Here is a 19569-nt window from a genome sequence, read left to right on the forward strand (position 1 = left end):
GACTGACGCTCAGATACTCACTCAGACAGACACTCACAGACAGATGGACAGAGAGACACTCAGGCAAAACCTCAGACAGACATTTGGGAAGCATGCAGGGTGCTGAGGGTGGGCGGATCTGGGGAGATTTGGGGGAAGATGTTAGATGGGGTTCAGCACTCACCCTTGCTGAACGGATGAGGTCATTGACTTTTTTCCGGTTTCCCAATTCGGGGGGGTGGGGGCGGGGTGTGTGCCCTGGCACTGACGGAAGCGGCAACTGCTTCCCAGACCGCATTGTCATCAGTTCCCCTGGGTCTGCGTCCTGCTGGGGGGGAAGAGGGTGTCCCACCTCGCCTCTGCCGCATCCAGCAGCCTCCCAAGGTCACCTTCAGTAAATCTGGGGGCTGGTTGTGTGCTCATTTTTTTCCTGCACTGCCTGCCTGCCTGCCTGTCCATCCTTGGGGTTTTTATGGGGCTGCCCCTCATTAGGGCAGATCAGCTGTAGGCAGTTTGTTTATTTATTCGTGTCACAAGTAGGCTTACATTAACACTGCAATGAAATTACTGTGAAAATCCCCTAGTTGCCAAACTCTGGCGCCTGTTCGGGTACACTGAGGGAGAATTTAGCATGGTCAATGCCCCTAACCAGGGAAGAAACCCACGCAGACACAGGGAGAACGTGCAGACTCCACACAGACAGTGACCCAAGCCGGGAATCGAACCTGGGTCTCTGGTGCTGTGAGGCAGCAGTGCTAACCACTGTGCCACTGTGCTGCCCCCAGAACATCATAGAAACCCTACAGTGCAGAAGGAGGCCATTCGGCCCATCGAGTCTGCACCGACCACAATCCCACCCAGGCCCTACCCTCACATATTTACCCGCTAATCCCTCTAACCTACACATCCCAGGACTCTAAGGGGCAATTTTTTTAAACCTGGCCAATCAACCTAACCCGCACATCTTTGGACTGTGGGAGGAAACCGGAGCACCCGGAGGAAACCCACGCAGACACGAGGAGAATGTGCAAACTCCACACAGACATTCCAGCAAGTTCCATGCAGTTTGCTTGTTAGCATTGAGGGGAGGCAAGTGAGCACTTGCAGGTGTCCTGATTTTGGGGGGGGGGGGGAGGGGAAGCTGCTGCCATTCTGCCTGAGATCGGTGGGGGGAAGGGGGGGAGTCGGCCGTGATTCATTTGGGTGGTGGGGGTGAGGGGATAAAGGGGTCAGTAATGTTGAGGGGGTGAGATAATGTCTGTGGGGGCCAGGGGGAGGCATTATCCGGCCCGGGAGCGATGTGGAAGGGGAGCGTTGTTCTATTTGTTTTTCTGCGCATGTGCAGTTGGAGGCGCCGATCGGAGCTGCAGGGTTTGGGGTGCATTAAGCCCCGTCCACAGGCTTGTGCAGCGCGATTCGGACTCACTGATATTTTTTCAGGCAGAGTGTGTATGGGGGCGCCGGAGAATGGGCTAAAAGTTGGATCTGAAACACTCCCAGTTTCAAGTCCATCCAGCACTTAGAATCAAAATGGCTCTCAGACAGGCACTCAGACAGGCACTCAGACAGACTGATGCTCAGAGACTCACGCTCAGATGCTCAGTCAGACACTCAGACAGACAGACACTCAGACAGACAGACACTGTCAGTCAGTCAGACACTCAGACAGACACTCAAGAAGACACTCAGACGGACACTCAGACAGACAGACACTCAGTCAGTCAGACACTCAGACAGACACTCAGTCAGACAGACAGACAGACACTCAGTCAGACAGACAGACACTCAATCAGACACTCAGACAGACACTCACTCAGACAGACAGACACTCAGACGGACACTCAGTCAGTCAGACACTCAGACAGACACTCACTCAGACAGACAGACAGACACTCAGTCAGTCAGTCAGTCAGACAGACACTCAGACAGACAGACACTCAGACATTCCGTGTCTCTGACGTGCGGGGTAGAGCGTGCTGCGTGTTGACGTCATGACGCTGCGGGCCGCAGCTCCGGGATCGGGATTTCGGGGCCGGAGCCTCTCCCAGAAACACCGAGAGAGAGAGGGACCGGCCCGGGGAGAGCGCACCGACAGAGCCCGGCCCGGGGGGAGAGAGACCGAGAGAGAGCCGGAGACACCGAGACTGAGAGCCCGGCCCGGGGAGACTGAGTGTGAGTGAGGGGGGGAGAGAGAGAGACTGGAGGGGGGGGGGAGAGAGAGAGAGACTGGAGGGGGGGGGGGGAGAGAGACTGGAGTGGGGGGGGGAGAGAGACTGGAGGGGGGGGAGAGAGAGAGACTGGAGGGGGGGGGGGAGAGAGAGAGACTGGAGGGGGGGGGGAGAGAGAGAGACTGGAGGGGGGGGGGGGAGAGAGAGAGACTGGAGGGGGGGGGGGAGAGAGAGAGACTGGAGGGGGGGGGGGAGAGAGAGAGACTGGAGGGGGGGGGGAGAGAGAGAGACTGGAGGGGGGGGGAGAGAGAGAGACTGGAGGGGGGGGGAGAGAGAGAGACTGGAGGGGGGGGGAGAGAGAGAGACTGGAGGGGGGGGGGAGAGAGAGAGACTGGAGGGGGGGGGGAGAGAGACTGGAGTGGGGGGGGGGAGAGAGACTGGAGGGGGGGGGGAGAGAGAGAGACTGGAGGGGGGGGGAGAGAGAGAGACTGGAGGGGGGGGGAGAGAGAGAGACTGGAGGGGGGGGGAGAGAGAGAGACTGGAGGGGGGGGGGGAGAGAGAGAGACTGGAGGGGGGGGGGAGAGAGAGAGACTGGAGGGGGGGGGGAGAGAGAGAGACTGGAGGGGGGGGGAGAGAGAGAGACTGGAGGGGGGGGGAGAGAGAGAGACTGGAGTGGGGGGGGGGGAGAGAGAGACTGGAGTGGGGGGGGGGGGAGAGAGACTGGAGTGGGGGGGGGGGAGAGAGACTGGAGGGGGGGGGGGAGAGAGACTGGAGGGGGGGGGGGAGAGAGACTGGAGGGGGGGGGAGAGAGAGACTGGAGTGGGGGGGGGGGAGAGAGACTGGAGTGGGGGGGGGGAGAGAGACTGGAGTGGGGGGGGGAGAGAGACTGGAGTGGGGGGGGAGAGAGACTGGAGGGGGGGGGGAGAGAGAGAGACTGGAGGGGGGGGGAGAGAGAGAGACTGGAGGGGGGGGGGAGAGAGACTGGAGGGGGGGGGGGGGGGAGAGAGACTGGAGGGGGGGGGGGGGAGAGAGACTGGAGGGGGGGGGGGAGAGAGACTGGAGGGGGGGGGAGAGAGACTGGAGGGGGGGGGGGAGAGAGACTGGAGGGGGGGGGGGAGAGAGACTGGAGGGGGGGGGGGAGAGAGACCGGAGGGGGGGGGAGAGAGACCGGAGGGGGGGGAGAGAGACTGGAGTGGGGGGGGGAGAGAGACTGGAGTGGGGGGGGGGGGAGAGAGACTGGAGTGGGGGGGGGGGGAGAGAGACTGGAGGGGGGGGGGAGAGAGACTGGAGGGGGGGGGGGAGAGAGACTGGAGGGGGGGGGGGAGAGAGACTGGAGGGGGGGGGAGAGAGACTGGAGGGGTGGGGGGGCGAGAGACTGGAGGGGGGGGGGGGGCGAGAGACTGAAGGGGGGGGGGGGAGAGAGACTGGAGGGGGGGGGGAGAGAGACTGGAGGGGGGGGGGAGAGAGACTGGAGGGGGGGGGAGAGAGACTGGAGGGGGGGGGAGAGAGACTGGAGGGGGGGGGAGAGAGACTGGAGGGGGGGGGAGAGAGACTGGAGGGGGGGGGGAGAGAGACTGGAGGGGGGGGAGAGAGACTGGAGGGGGGGGAGAGAGAGACTGGAGGGGGGGAGAGAGAGACTGGAGGGGGGGGAGAGAGACTGGAGGGGGGGGAGAGAGACTGGAGGGGGGGGAGAGAGACTGGAGGGGGGGGGAGAGAGACTGGAGTGGGGGGAGAGAGACTGGAGTGGGGGAGAGAGACTGGAGTGGGGGGGGGGAGAGACTGGAGGGGGGGGGGAGAGAGACTGGAGTGGGGGGGAGAGAGAGACTGGAGTGGGCGGGGGAGAGAGACTGGAGTGGGGGGGGGGGAGAGAGACTGGAGTGGGGGGGGGGGGAGAGAGACTGGAGGGGGGGGGGAGAGAGACTGGAGGGGGGGGGGAGAGAGACTGGAGGGGGGGGGAGAGAGACTGGAGGGGGGGGGGAGAGAGACTGGAGGGGGGGGAGAGAGACTGGAGTGGGGGGAGAGAGACTGGAGTGGGGGGGGGGGGAGAGAGACTGGAGTGGGGGGGGGGGGAGAGAGACTGGAGTGGGGGGGGGGGGGAGAGAGACTGGAGTGGGGGGGGGGGAGAGAGACTGGAGTGGGGGGGGGGAGAGAGACTGGAGTGGGGGGGGGGGAGAGAGACTGGAGGGGGGGGGAGAGAGACTGGAGGGGGGGGGAGAGAGACTGGAGGGGGGGGGAGAGAGACTGGAGGGGGGGGGAGAGAGACTGGAGGGGGGGGGAGAGAGACTGGAGGGGGGGGAGAGAGACTGGAGGGGGGGAGAGAGACTGGAGGGGGGGGAGAGAGACTGGAGTGGGGGGAGAGAGACTGGAGTGGGGGGACAGAGAGAGAGACTGGAGTGGGGGGACAGAGAGAGAGACTGGAGTGGGGGGGAGAGAGAGACTGGAGTGGGGGGGGGAGAGAGACTGGAGGGGGGGGGAGAGAAACTGGAGGGGGGGGAGAGAGACTGGAGGGGGGGGGAGAGAGACTGGAGTGGGGGGAGAGAGAGAGAGACTGGAGTGGGGGGGAGAGAGAGACTGGAGTGGGGGGGGGAGAGAGACTGGAGTGGGGGGGGAGAGAGACTGGAGTGGGGGGGGGAGAGAGACGGGGGGGGAGAGAGACTGGGGGGGGGGAGAGAGACTGGGGGGGGGGAGAGAGACTGGGGAGGGGGAGAGAGACTGGGGGGAGGGGAGAGACTGGGGGGGGGAGAGACTGGGGGGGGGGAGAGACTGGGGGGAGAGGGAGAGACTGGGGGGGGGGGAGAGGGAGAGACTGGGGGGGGAGGGAGAGACTGGGGGGGGGAGGGAGAGACGGGGGGGGGGGGAGGGAGAGACTGGGGGGGAGGGAGAGAGACTGGGGGGGAGGGAGAGAGACTGGGGGGGGAGGGAGAGAGACTGGGGGGGAGGGAGAGAGACGGGCGGGAGAGAGACGGGGGGTGGGAGAGAGAGGGAGAGACTGGGGGGGAGAGAGACTGGGGGGAGGGAGAGGGAGAGACTGGGGGGGGGGGTGGAGGGAGAGACTGGGGGGAGGGAGAGGGAGAGACTGGGGGGGGTGGAGGGAGAGACTGGGGGGAGGGAGAGGGAGAGACTGGGGGGGGGAGGGAGAGACTGGGGGGGGGAGGGAGAGACTGGGGGGGGGGGAGACTGGGGGGGAGAGACTGGGGGGGGGAGGGAGAGACTGGGGGGAGGGAGAGAGACTGGGGGGGAGGGAGAGAGACTGGGGGGAGGGAGAGAGACGGGGGGGAGAGAGACGGGGGGTGGGAGAGAGAGGGAGAGACTGGGGGGGGAGAGAGACTGGGGGGAGGGAGAGGGAGAGACTGGGGGGGGGGGAGAGAGACTGGGGGGAGGGAGAGGGAGAGACTGGGGGGAGGGAGAGGGAGAGACTGGGGGGGGGTGGAGGGAGAGACTGGGGGGAGGGAGAGGGAGAGACTGGGGGGGGTGGAGGGAGAGACGGGGGGGTGGAGGGAGAGAATGGGGGGAGGGAGAGGGAGAGACGGGGGGGGGAGGTAGAGACGGGGGGGGAGAGAGAGACTGGGGGTGGGGGGGAGAGAGAGACTGGGGGTGGGGGGGAGAGAGAGACTGGGGGGGGAGGGGAGAGAGAGACTGGGGGGGGAGGGAGAGAGAGACTGGGGGGGGAGGGAGAGAGAGACTGGGGGGGGAGGGAGAGAGAGACTGGGGGGGGAGGGAGAGAGACTGGCGGGGGAGAGGGAGAGACTGGGGAGGGGGAGAGAGACTGGGGGGAGAGGGAGAGACTGGGGGGGGGAGGGAGAGACTGGGGGGGGGAGGGAGAGACTGGGGGGAGGGAGAGAGAGACGGGGGGGAGGGAGAGAGAGACTGGGGGGGAGAGGGGGAGAGAGGGAGAGACTGGGGGGAGAGAGAGAGAGACTGGGGGGAGAGAGACTGGGGGGAGAGAGAGAGAGACTGGGGGGAGAGAGAGAGAGACTGGGGGGAGAGAGAGAGAGACGGGGGGAGAGAGAGACTGGGGGGGGAGAGACTGGGGGTGGGAGAGAGAGAGAGACTGGGGGGAGGGAGAGAGACTGGGGGGAGGGAGAGAGACTGGGGGGAGGGAGAGAGAGACTGGGGGGAGGGAGAGAGAGACTGGGGGGAGGGAGAGAGAGACTGGGGGGAGGGAGAGAGAGAGACTGGGGGGACAGAGAGAGAGACTGCGGGGGGAGAGACACTGGGGGGGGGGGAGAGGGAGAGACTGGGGGGGGAGAGGGAGTGACTGGGGGGGGAGAGGGAGAGACTGGGGGGGGGAGAGAGACTGGGGGGAGAGGGAGAGAGAGACTGGGGGGAGGGAGAGAGAGACTGGGGGAGGGAGAGAGAGACTGGGGGGAGGGAGAGAGAGACTGGGGGGAGGGAGAGAGAGACTGGGGGGAGGGAGAGAGAGACTGGGGGGAGGGAGAGAGAGACTGGGGGGAGGGAGAGAGAGACTGGGGGGAGGGAGAGAGAGACTGGGGGGAGGGAGAGAGAGACTGGGGGGAGGGAGAGAGAGACTGGGGGGAGGGAGAGAGAGAGACTGGGGGGAGGGAGAGAGTGAGACTGGGGGGAGGGAGAGAGAGAGACTGGGGGGAGGGAGAGAGAGACTGGGGGGAGGGAGAGAGAGACTGGGGGGAGGGAGAGAGAGACTGGGGGGAGGGAGAGAGAGACTGGGGGGAGGGAGAGAGAGAGACTGGGGGGAGGGAGAGAGTGAGACTGGGGGGAGGAGGGAGAGAGTGAGACTGGGGGGAGGGGAGAGAGTGAGACTGGGGGGAGGGAGAGAGAGAGACTGGGGGGAGGGGGAGGGAGAGACTGGGGGGAGGGAGAGAGAGAGACTGGGGGGAGGGAGAGAGAGAGACTGGGGGGAGGGAGAGAGAGAGACTGGGGGGGGGAAGAGAGACTGGGGGGGAGAGGGAGAGACGGGGGGGGAGAGAGAGAGACTGGGGGGGGAGGGGGAGAGAGACTGGGGGGGAGAGACTGGGGGGGGGAGAGAGAGAGACTGGGGGGGGGAGAGAGAGAGACTGGGGGGGAGAGAGAGAGACTGGGGGGAGAGAGAGAGACTGGGGGGGGAGAGAGAGAGAGACTGGGGGGGAGAGAGAGAGACTGGGGGGGAGAGAGAGAGACTGGGGGGAGGGAGAGGGAGAGACTGGGGGGGGGAGGGGAGAGACTGGGGGGGGAGGGAGAGACGGGTGGGGGGAGAGACTGGGGGGGGGAGACAGACTGGGGGGAGAGAGAGAGAGAGACTGAGGGGGGGGAGGGAGAGAGAGACTGGGGGGGAGGGAGAGAGAGACTGGGGGGGGAGAGGGAGAGGACTGGGGGGGGGGAAGGAGAGACTGGGGGGGGGGGGAGAGACTGGGGGGGGGGAGAGAGAGACTGGGGGGAGGGAGAGAGAGACTGGGGGGAGGGAGAGAGAGACTGGGGGGAGGGAGAGAGAGACTGGGGGGAGGGAGAGAGAGAGAGACTGGGGGGAGGGAGAGAGAGAGAGACTGGGGGAAGGGAGAGAGAGAGAGACTGGGGGGAGGGAGAGAGAGAGAGACTGGGGGGAGGGAGAGAGAGAGAGACTGGGGGGAGGGAGAGAGAGAGAGACTGGGGGGAGGGAGAGAGAGAGAGACTGGGGGGAGGGAGAGAGAGAGAGACTGGGGGGAGGGAGAGAGAGAGAGACTGGGGGGAGGGAGAGAGAGAGAGACTGGGGGGAGGGAGAGAGAGAGAGACTGGGGGGAGGGAGAGAGAGAGAGACTGGGGGGAGGGAGAGAGAGAGAGACTGGGGGGAGGGAGAGAGAGAGACTGGGGGGAGGGAGAGAGAGAGACTGGGGGGAGGGAGAGAGAGAGACTGGGGGGAGGGAGAGAGAGAGACTGGGGGGAGGGAGAGAGAGAGACTGGGGGGAGGGAGAGAGAGAGACTGGGGGGAGGGAGAGAGAGAGACTGGGGGGAGGGAGAGAGAGAGACTGGGGGGAGGGAGAGAGAGAGACTGGGGGGAGGGAGAGAGAGAGACTGGGGGGAGGGAGAGAGAGAGACTGGGGGGAGGGAGAGAGAGACTGGGGGGAGGGAGAGAGAGAGACTGGGGGGAGGGAGAGAGAGAGACTGGGGGGAGGGAGAGAGAGAGACTGGGGGGAGGGAGAGAGAGAGACTGGGGGGAGGGAGAGAGAGAGACTGGGGGGAGGGAGAGAGAGAGAGACGGGGGGGGGGAGAGAGAGACTGGGGGGGGGGGGGGAGAGAGAGACTGGGGGGGGAGAGAGAGAGAGACTGGGGGGGTGGGGAGGGAGAGACTGGGGGGTTGGGGAGGGAGAGACTTGGGGGGGCGGGGGAGAGAGAGAGAGACTGGGGGGGGAGAGAGAGACTGGGGGGGAAGAGAGAGACGGGGGGAGAGGGAGAGACTAGGGGGGAGCGGAGAGACTGGTGGGGGGAAGAGAGAGAGACTGGGGGGGGGGGAGAGACGGGGGAGAGAGAGAGACTGCGGGGGGGAGAGAGAGAGACTGCGGGGGGGAGAGAGAGAGACTGCGGGGGGGAGAGAGAGAGACTGCGGGGGGGAGAGAGAGAGAGAGTGGGGGGGAGAGAGAGAGTCTGGGGGGGAGAGAGAGAGTCTGGGGGGGGAGAGAGAGACTGGGGGGGCGAGAGAGAGAGAGACGGGGGGGAGAGAGACTGGGGGTAGGGGAAAGGAGAGAGAGGGAGAGAGAGTGGGTGCGTTGGGGGGGGGGAGAGGGAGGGGCGCGCAGGGGAGGGGGGGAGAGAGTGGGCGCGTGGGGGGGAGAGAGAGTGGGCGCGTGGGGGGGGAGGGGGGCGTGGAGGGGAGGGAGGGGGGCGCGGGGGGGGTGGGGGAGGCGCGGGGGGGGGGTGGGGGAGGTGCGGGGGGCGGGCAGGGAGGGGGCGCGGGGGGCGCGAGGGGGCGTGCGTGGGGAGAGGGGCCGGTGGGGGGAGTCGGGAGGGGCGCGAGAGGGAGGGGGAGTCGGGAGGGGCGAGAGAGATGGGGGGGGGTCGGGGGGGGACGGAGGGGGAGGGGGAGTTGGATGGGGCGCGAGGCGGGGGGAGTCAGGAGGGGCGAGAGAGATGGGAGTCGGGAGGAGCGAGAGAAGGGGGGGAGTCTGGAGTGGAGGGGGTGTCGGGGGAAGTCTGGAGGGGCGGGGGAGGGGGAGTCGCGAGGGGCGAGAGAAGGGGGGAGGGGCGGGGAGGGGCAAGAGAGGGGGTGGGAGTCGGGAGGAGCGGGGGAGGCCGAGAGAGAGGGTGGGGAGTTGGGGGGCCAAGAGAGAGAGGGGACGGGGAGCCGGGAAGCCGAGAGAGAGAGGGGGCAGGAAGCCGGGAAGGGCGAGAGAGAGGGGGGGAGTCGGGAGGGGCAAGAGAGGGGGTGGGAGTCGGGAGGAGCGGGGGAGGCCGAGAGAGAGGGTGGGGTGTTGGGGGGCCGAGAGAGAGAGGGGGCGGGGAGCCGGGAAGCCGAGAGAGAGAGGGGGCAGGGAGCCGGGAAGGGCGAGAGAGAGGGGCGGGAGTCGGGAGGGGCAAGAGAGAGAGGGTGAGGAGTCGCTGGGGGGTGCGAGAGAGAAGGGGGGAGTCGGGGGGGGCGGGGAAGCTGTGAGAGAGGAGGGTAGTCGGGGAAGAGCGAGAGAGAGTGGAATCAGGGAGTAGACGGGGAGTGGGGGAGAGAGAAGGAAGATTGGGGGTGTGGGAGTGGGAGTTAAGCATTGACTAGGGATAGAATACATTTGAATCATGCAGCATTTTGAAAGAAATGTGTTTCTATGCTGTCCTGTCAGAATATCCTGTTCTTTTACTTTAATATTTGTTGTCTGGGTCAGACTCCTTGAGCCATGTCATGACCCAAGAAACTTCAGATTGAGGGTTGAATATAAATTAAGCGATGCTCTGTGGATGTTGAACATCTCTTCCTTGCTCCTTCCTGCTTCTCCCGTAGTGACAAGTGTGGGGAGTTTTGGACTGAGGCCATCCATTGTGTTGCCTCTGTTCCTTTCCCTTTTCCCTGCTCACTCAGCTGTAACTCGCTCCGCACTCTCCTCTGACTCAATCCTCAATGCCACATCGTTATCCACATTCACTCCTGTCCCACTCTACGGCTCAACAGAGTTCACTTTGTCCACGTGACCCACTTTCTTTCATCCAATTCTCATGCAGCTGCTGATGACTTCATTTCCTTTCTTGGCCCGTGTGGTAGGTGGCTTTTAAGTGATTGCTACTCCTTGGCCACACTGTCATCACCAATTCTCTGCTCAAAAAAGCCACCTGCAATGCCTGCTGTTCTTGCAAGCTACCACCTCATCACCAGCCTTCACCGAAGGACATGTCGCTTCCCAAAACTGGTCTCGCCTTTCCTGCAGCTCTGTGTTTGAATCTCTCAACCAGGTTTCGGGTCTGAGCACAGCACATGATGGTGTCTGTCATGTTAGCACCAAAATGGCCATGACCAAAGTCACGAGTGGCATCTTGTGTTACTTGTCCATTGTGATTATGCCTCCTTGAGTTCATTGCGGCCTTTCATGATTAGTCGTTCAATCTTTCCTCCAACGTGCAGGTAAATAGTATTGCTCTTGCTCACTTCCACTTTTAACTCAGCTGATCATAGCCCCCCGCCCGCCCCCCCCCCCCCCAAAGGATTTGGCCTTTAGTCCCATCTGTATGCTGTTCCTAGGCAACATCTGCAGACAAGAAGGTAATTTTCAGATGTGTATTGATGAAATGCAGCTCTTGCCTGTCCTCATTGCTGCAACCCACCACTACCTCTGTGTTGGGAAACTGCTTTTCCAACATCCAGTCATGGATGCTATTCTACCTCACGTTGAATTTTTGACCCAAAGGCTCTCTGCCGTAAGGACAACCTGTTTTCATGTCGATAACATCATCCAGCTACTTCCCTATTCGAGTCTGCTGCTGAAATCCCCATCCTCTGCTACCTCCAAACTCAAATGTTTCAATGCACTCCTATGCAGCCTCTAGTTCTCCCCCCAAAGTAAATCTCCACTCATTGGCCGCTTAACCCATCCCTTGCCACTCACCCATCTTTTGGTTAACTTGCACTGACTCCTGATCACCTATTTGGGCAACTTAAAATTCTCTTCCATGCGTTTAAATCCTTTCACCATCTTGCCCCTCGATATCTTTAACATTGCAAGTTTATTCCCTTAAATGCCGATCCAATTTTTATTTTGAAATCATTGATCATCCCTGCATCCATCATCCTCGTAGGCAACATGTTCCAAGTCATTACCACTCATTGTGTTCCTCATATCTTGTCCAATGCCTTATATGTGTCTAGCCCTTGTATGATCAGCTAATATTGCTGACTCTTTTTGTTTTTTGCCTACCTTATCTAAACCTGTCATCTTGCACACCTCTATCAAATCTCCCCACAATCTTGTTTGCTCAAGGGAAAACAACAAGTTAACGTGGTAGCTAAATTCTCTCATCCCTGGAACCATTCTGGTAAATCTCTGCAGCCTGTCAAGGGCTTTCACATCCTTCCTCAAGTGTGCTGCCCACAACTGGAAGCAATACGGGTTAGTTGTGGCCTAACCAGATCTAAATAAAGATTCAGCATAACTTCCCTGCTTTTATGCTCAAAGCCTCTATTTATAAAGCCCAAGATCCTAAATGTGTTGTTAACCACACTCCGGTGTGTCCTGCCACCTTCAAAGATCTGTACACGTGAACCTCCAGCTCCCTCTGTCCCTTGACACTCTTGAGAACTGTACCGTTGAGTCTATGTTGAATCTCTCTATTCCTTCTACCAACGTTCATTGCTTCACTTCTTAGGTGTCAGCGTAGATTTTGTGCTTAAGACCTGAAGTGAGACTTAAACCCTGGTTTTCTTATTTAGGTGAGTGTGCCACCACTGAGATAAGGCTGACACTTTTGATTGAAATAGATGTTCCAGATGTTGAAAGTGTGCATGCCTGTTCTCTGGTAGAATGGACGACCACTAAAAGACAGCACCTCCAACAAATGCAGCACTTCCTCAGCACTGCACTGATGTGCCAGTCTAGATTATGTGCTCAAGTGATATTTGAACCTGTATCCCAGTCTAGATTATGTGCTCAAGTGATATTTGAACCTGTATCCTTCTGACTCAGAAGCATGATGGCTCACTTGTGCTGTATTGTAAAATTGTGATTCAAAGGCAAGAGAAGACCCTTTGAAGATGTCCACAGGAAGCCAGGCATTGTATTGAAGCGGAACTTGAAATTGTTCCAATTGTACGTGGAAAAGCTGGCACCCGATCCAGTTGTATATTTTTCTATTAACGATGCACACTGTGAGGACTAGTACAGTAGCTACCTGTTGTGTTGCTGTGTAAACTAAAAAGAACAGGCTGTTTCTCACATTGAACTTTTGTGAGAAACTGAAGGGATAAACACAGAATAACAGTCAGAAATTGTGCTTTAGGCAATTGAGGTAAAGGGGAAATCCAAGATGTGAAGTGATTAAACCAGAAGAGTGAAATAAGGAACGCGATTAAACCGTGAGAATTGACGGACAGACTGGGGTCTTTTACTCAGACCCAGTTCTTATACAAATGGACAGAGTATAAGAAGTAAATTGGATGAGTTCGGGTGCAAATTCAATTTGGAAGGTATGGCATGGTAGCCATTATTGAGTCACTGATGCAAGGTGATCAGTACTGGGAACAGAAGGGAAATATGGTAGAGGGTGGATGTAACTTCATTGAAATCACCTCAATGATAAGTGACATTGGGTAAAATTACATAGAAAAGAATTGAAGACTGTTTGCATGTTGTGTACAAGACCCCTGGGAGCAGTTATTAAGTGGTAGATTATATAAATGCAGGGATTAGACTAGCATCTCCTAATGGAAGAGTGATTTTAATGGAATAAAAACTTGAAAATGCTGAAATTACTCAACAGGTCAGGCAGCATTTATGGAGCACGAAATTGTTAATGTTACAGGTGAGGTTATTGGCATTTCATCAGAATCGATGGTTTGAATGAGACCATTTTACTTTGCCTGTAAATTGGGATAAGCAGACTAGCACATGTCAGAACGGTACTGAGTTTTTTGAGTTGGTCTGGGATCATGTTCTACAACATGCCTGAGAGCCAACTAGGGGATATGTCATGTTCAATTTAGTAAAGAGCCAGATTTAGTTTACAGCATGATGATGTATGGACATTTGTCTAACAGCAATCATAATATGATCACATATAACATAGTATTTGAAAAGGAGAAACGCAAAACAGCTACTAAGATGTGATTTCATCCGTTGCAAGGAAACCACACAGAGGTGCAGGAATTAGAGTGGTTAAAATGGGGGACTTCAGTTTCACTATGGAGAAAAGGATGTAGTTATAGAAAAAAAGAGAGGAGGACGGTGATAGAATTGAACAGATTAGCATTGAGAGTGTGAAGATTTTAGCGGTTTCACCGGATATAACAGTGGATTAATCTTCACGCCCAGAGATGTATTCCAGACTGCTGTGTGAGGCAAGGGAGGAGATTGCAAAGACTTTGACAATTCTCAATTGTAGGAGAGATGCCAAATGATTGGAAGACAGCTAATGTAGTACCGTTATTCGTGAAAAGTAGGAAAAAACACAGGCCAGAGAGTCTTAAATCAGTGGTAGGGAAATGATTGGAAACAATTCTGAAGGACAGAATTAATCTCCACTTGGAGAGGCAAGGATTAGTCAAGGATAGATGGCATAGCTTTGACAGGGGAGACCATGTCTAACAAATTTGATTGAATTTTTCGAGGAGGTGTTGAGAGGTTAAGATGAGGGCAGTGCAGCTAATGTTGTCTACATGGAATTCAGTAAGGCTTTTGACAAGGTCCTGCGCGGAAATTAGACACAGCTCTTGGCAAAAGGGATCAAAGGACATGGAGGGAAGGTGGGATCAGATTATTGAATTTGATGATCAAAATGAATGGCGGGCCAAACGGCTGCCTCCTGCTTCTGTTTTCTATATTATCTTACCAGGACAGTAATAGTGTAAAGGGCAGAGAGAGAAAAGAGTTTCTAGAGTATGTTCAGAAGAATTTTCTACATTAGTATCCTTCCAGTCCAGTGAAGAACATGGCATTGCTGGATCTGGTTCTGGGACTAAGTTGGACCAGGTGGATCGGTGTCAGGAAGAGGATATTTAGGGGACATGCTCATTGCATCATGGAGTCATAGAGTTTTACAACAGAAATAGAGGTCTTTTGGCCCATTGTGTGTCTGCCATCAAGCGCCTATCTATTCTAATTCCATTTTCCAGAACTTGGTCCATAGCCTTATATGCTTTGGCATTCCAAGTGCTCATCTAAATGCTTCTTAAATAGTGCGAGGGTTCCACAATCTTCTCTGCTGTAAGGAAAACAACCCCAGCCTATCCAGCCTCTCTTCATAGCTGAGCCACTGCAGCCCAGGCAACATCATGGTGAATGTCCTGTGCACCCTTTCTACTGCAACCACATCCTTCCTGCAGTGTGGCGACCAGAACTGGACACAGTACTCTAGCTGTGACCTAACGAGCATTTTATACAGTTCCATCATAACCTCCCTGGTCTTAAACTCTCTGCATCAGCTAATAAAGGCAAGTATTCCATATGTCTTCTTAACCACCTTATCTGCCTGTCCTGCTGCCTTCAGGTTCTATGGACACGCGCACCAATGTCCCTCCAGTCCTCTGTACTTCCTAGCATCCTACCGTTCATTGGGTATTCCCTTGTTATGTTCGTCCTCCCAAAATGCATCACCTCACTTTTCAGGGTTAAATTCCATTTGTCACTTCTTCCCATCTGACCAGCCCGTCTATGTCATCCTGTAATCTAAGGCTTTTCCTCTTCCATATTTACCACATAGGACAAGGAGCAATCCAGAGTAAAAATCATTAACATTAGAAATAGGAGTAGGCTATTCGGTCACTCAAACCTGACTGATCTGGTTATGGCCTTTCCTGCTTGCCCCAGGATCTGGTTGTAGCCTGTTCTCCCCATAACCTGAAACTCTCCTTGTCAACCAAAAATTTGTCAAACATGATTTGTCGTAAAATACCATGTTGACCCTGTCTGATAGTATGATTTTCTAAATGTCCTGCTCCAACTTGGGGTCCAGGTACATAGATCATCAAAATAGATCAAGAAAATAATCAAAAAATGCTGATGGAATACCGGCCTTTATTCCTAGAGGTCCAGAAAACAAGGGAGTCAAAGTTGTCTAAAGTGCCATTTAGACCATACCTGAAGTACCATGAGCAGTTCTGGGTGCACACTGAAAAATATACTGCCTTGGAGAGAATGCAGTATGTTCCAGGATGTTATCTGAGCACCAAGGGTTAAATTGCAAAGAAAGATTTCACAAAGAAGGTTTGTATTCCGTGAAACTTAGACAGTTAAAAGGTGATTTGATTAAATGTTTCAAAATTTTAAGGAGAACGCATAGGCTAGATAGAAACTATTTCCATATAGAAAGACAAAACTATTTCTACTGATAAGAGCACCCACGGCGCTACATAAATATCCAGTAATGCAAGTAAGGACATTACAAACATTAGGGCCAGACCTCCTTGGAGTGAAATTAGGAAGCACTTCTACACATAGCATTGAAGTTTGGAACTCTCTTCCATAAATGGCAATTAATGCTAGGTTATTTATTGGTAGACTTTTGTTAAAGGTGTTAAGGGGCATGTAGCAAAGGCAGATTCTGTGTATGAAGTTGGATCACAGGTCAGCAATAATCTGATTGAATGGCAGAACAGACTTGAGGGATTAAGTGGCCTACCAGTTCCAGTGCTCCTAGGCTTGTCTTGCTTTCTTCTTTGAAATTGAATGCAAGTTGCAACTTATTAGATTCTATTACATGTTTCACATAAACTATCCCAATATGTTTTATTGTGAAAGAGGATATTTGGGGACAGAATGAGGGAGAGAAATTAAGCAACAAAGGACAGTGTCAGAGAGGTTTTGAATAGAAATTGAATTGTGAAGAAAGTTGCAATAGAAGTTACATTTTTTCACCTTTTTGCATGTGATCCTAAACAAATGTTAGATTGAGCCCAGTTAAAGCTATCTTATTCTAAATATGACTCTCTTGATTATCAAGTTCATGGCTTTCTCTTAATAGAATAGCGTAATATAGCAGTTGGAAATTTGCCATCAAACTACATGCTGCTCTGTCCTTGATTCCTTTTGGTGAACTTAAATTGGTTTTCTGTAGGATAATCCAAGAATCAAATTAGGCATTTCACACAAAAACCATAGAAACAATCTAAATACAATCCATTATGTCCACAGATACTTCTTAGGAAGTATAGAAAACATGCTATTCCCAATACTGTCTTGTATGTAAATACAAGATAGTTCCTTTTGATATTTGCAAAAATCACCGTAACAAGGTTTGGTTTGATTTATTATTGTCACATATATTAGCATACAGTGAAGAGTATTGTTTCTGTGCGCTTTGCAGACAAAGCATACCGTTCATAGAGAAGGAAATGAGAGAGTGCAGAATGTAGTGTTACAGTCATAGCTAGGGTGTAGAGAAAAATCAACTTAATGCAAGGTAAGTCCATTCAGAAGTCTGACAGCAGCAGGGAAGAAGCTGTTCTTGAGTCGGTTGGTATGTGACCTCAGACTTTTGTATCTTTTTCCCAACAGAAGAAAATGGAAGAGAGAATGCCCGGGGTATGTGGGGCCCTTAATTATGCTGGCTGCTTTGCCGGGGCAGCGGGAAGTGTAGACAGAGTCAATGGATGGGAGGCTGGTTTGTGTGATGGATTGGTCTACATTCACGACCTTTTGTAGTTCCTTGCGGTCTTGGGCAGAGCAGGAGCCATATCAAGCTGTGATACAACCAGAAAGAATGCTTTCTATGGTGCATCTGTAAAAGTTGGTGAGAGTCACAGCTGACATGCCAAATTTCCTTAGTCTTCTGAGAAAGTAGAGGCGTTGGTGGGTTTTCTTAACTATAGGTTGTTGGTGATCTGGACACCAAAAACCTGAAGCTCTCGACCCTTTCTACTTCGTCCCTGTTGATGTAGACTGGCATGTTCTCTTTTACGCTTCCTGAAGTCAATGACGATCTCCTTCGTTTTGTTGACATTGAGGGAGAGATTATTGTTGCTGCACCAGTTCACCAGATTCTCTGTCTCATTCCTGCACTCTGTCTCGTCGTTGTTTGAGATCCAACCCACTACAGTGGTGTCGTCAGCAAACTTGAAATTGGAGGTGAATTTGGCCACACAGTCATAGATGGAAAAGGAGTATAGTAGGGGGCTGAGAACACAGCCTAGTGGGGCACCGGTGTTGAGAATGATCATGCTGTTGCCTATCCTTACTGATTGTGGTCTGCGAGTTAGGAAGTTCAGGATCCAGTCACAGAGGGAGGTGCCAAGGCCCAGGCAGTTAGTGAAGGTAAAATCAACCAGGGTTCTGACTCTTGATGGCTCTGTAAGGGTTGTCCCTTCCAGTATGGCCTAGACCGACACTCAAGTCCCAAGGGGCACAGACTCTGACGTATTGGCTGCACAAAAGATTTAGCCATCCACCATCAGATCTGCTGGTGACATCATGGCCCTGGCTCTTCCCTAAAAAAAAATATGGTTCTGGATCATCCTGGAGAACAAATAACATACAACTTATTTTCTCTGTTTCCATTTGTCATCTTAAACCCCATTGCTATCTGCTCTCACTCATTCAACGGCAAGGACAAGAAACTCATAGACAGACTTCTTTGTCATTAGCTATCAATTTAGTTGCACCTACTGTATTTTCCTTATCCATCAAACTAAGCATGCTCCAGGCTCTCTCATGCACCCCTCACTTATCTCCCTTCATGTTCTCTGCAGGCTCATATTTAATATGAGTCTACTTCATATTTTTTAACCCTCATTCTCACTAAGCTGCCTGACCATTCAACTTCTCTTCCTCACACCCCTATGCTAGCTGACATAAATGGTTCCTATAACATGGGTACTGCCATCATTCTGCACAAAAGATCCGACTGGAAAATCCTGCTTTTGTAAATTAGCACCCCATCTCTGACCTTTTTCTGCTCAAATTGTTGGATGTATTTATTGCCTACCATCTTTCTGCAGCCCCATGTTTGAATATCTCCAATCTTTGACCCATGCGTAAATTCCTTAGCATTGTGACCAATTCCATTCTCTTACCTTGCACTGTTTCGGGCTGAGCACAATGTCTGTAACTTGCAGTTGCCACAGAGCCCTGTGTTCTTCTGACTCTGTATCCACAATCCCCTCAATCCACTGCCGATGGCCTACGGTCCCATGCTTTGGAATTCTGCTCCCAAACCTCTGTCCCTCCACTTCCTTTTAAATCTGCCTGTTTGACCAAACTTTTGATCTGCTAATATCCCTTTCTTTGGCTCCGTCTCCTTTTTTTATGCTTCTGAAGTGCCTTGGGATCTTTTTCTATGTTAAAAGCGCAATATAAACATCCAGTGATAGCTTCAGAAGAACTACACCTTGGTAAACATTGCACAAAAGAACCTATTTTGTCTGGAGCCAACCACGGTGGTGTTAGTCAGAGGCTCCACTGCAGCAGATAAACCACATTCAGGGCTGGTTTCATTCAGAGTTAGTGTGTAGGACAGTGTCTATTTGTTTTGACATTCCAAGGCAGTTACAAATCAAGTTTGTACCAACTGCAATGTCTGATGGTATATTCTTCCAGCTACTGAAAAATGAGATCATCGTGGTGGCTGTGATCTATTCCAGTAACCAAGGCATTGTGATGAGGGCACTTAGTTTGAGCACAACATTTACACATTAGCTTTGTTGTAGGGTGAGTGAGGCATGAGGTCCATCCACGGAGACCATCTGCTGAGTCTGCAATGAAGGACAATGTATCGAACATAAAACAAGAAATGTAGTGGATGCCATGATGGAAAGATTTATGCAGCGTGGGTTGATCTGCAATGCCATTGTTTAAGTCCCTATGTTTGTGGGTAAGAAGATCTCGTTTGAATGCAATTATCTTTGAAAGATAGTGAATGTTCAGTGAGCAAAATGCTGAGTGTCTCAGTAGGAAGAAAGGAATGGTAGCATCCATTGGTCAGGACATGTTGGTAAAATTATTGGGTGTCACTATTTGCTCTTATTTTTGGCTCCCAAAGCAAATCACCAGCGTATTCCTTTTAGGCATGCATTCATTATCACATGAAATGTGTTTAATTTTAGTATCTTAGCCCATTTTAGGTTAGAAACTGAACTATAAACATACAATTACTGAAAGTCATAAACTTTTGTTAGTTACACGCTGTCTGTCATACAATAGGTGTGCCTCTTTTTTCCCACTTGTGCTCAGTTGGTTTTGTTGAATAGTAGATAAGTATTTTACTGAAGTTACAATGCATCTTTCTGGAACTTGAGTTACAATAGTATTCAAATGACGGTGTCATCTGAACCAGAAATATACAGCATAGAAGGAGGCCACTTGGCCCATCATGTGGT

At 54.5% G+C, this 19569-nt stretch overlaps 1 protein-coding gene across 5 annotated transcripts in view; it reads left to right on the forward strand.

The window, feature by feature from the left end:
- Positions 1-1954: 1954 nt before the first annotated feature.
- LOC144495865 (activin receptor type-1-like) overlaps positions 1955-19569 on the forward strand; it is a 70474-nt gene continuing 52859 nt past the window's right edge. Inside the window, exons 1-2 of one of the 5 annotated variants that reach the window (XM_078216529.1) lie at positions 1991-2072; positions 2127-2151. The gene's annotated coding sequence lies outside the window, so the exon portion shown is untranslated. Of the gene's footprint in view, positions 2152-19569 lie in introns of all 5 variants that reach the window. The other 4 variants (XM_078216532.1, XM_078216528.1, XM_078216530.1 and 1 more) reach the window with 4 other exon arrangements.

This window comes from Mustelus asterias, chromosome 7 (genome assembly GCF_964213995.1).
Source record: "Mustelus asterias chromosome 7, sMusAst1.hap1.1, whole genome shotgun sequence".
NCBI classification, from domain to species: Eukaryota; Metazoa; Chordata; class Chondrichthyes; order Carcharhiniformes; family Triakidae; genus Mustelus; species Mustelus asterias.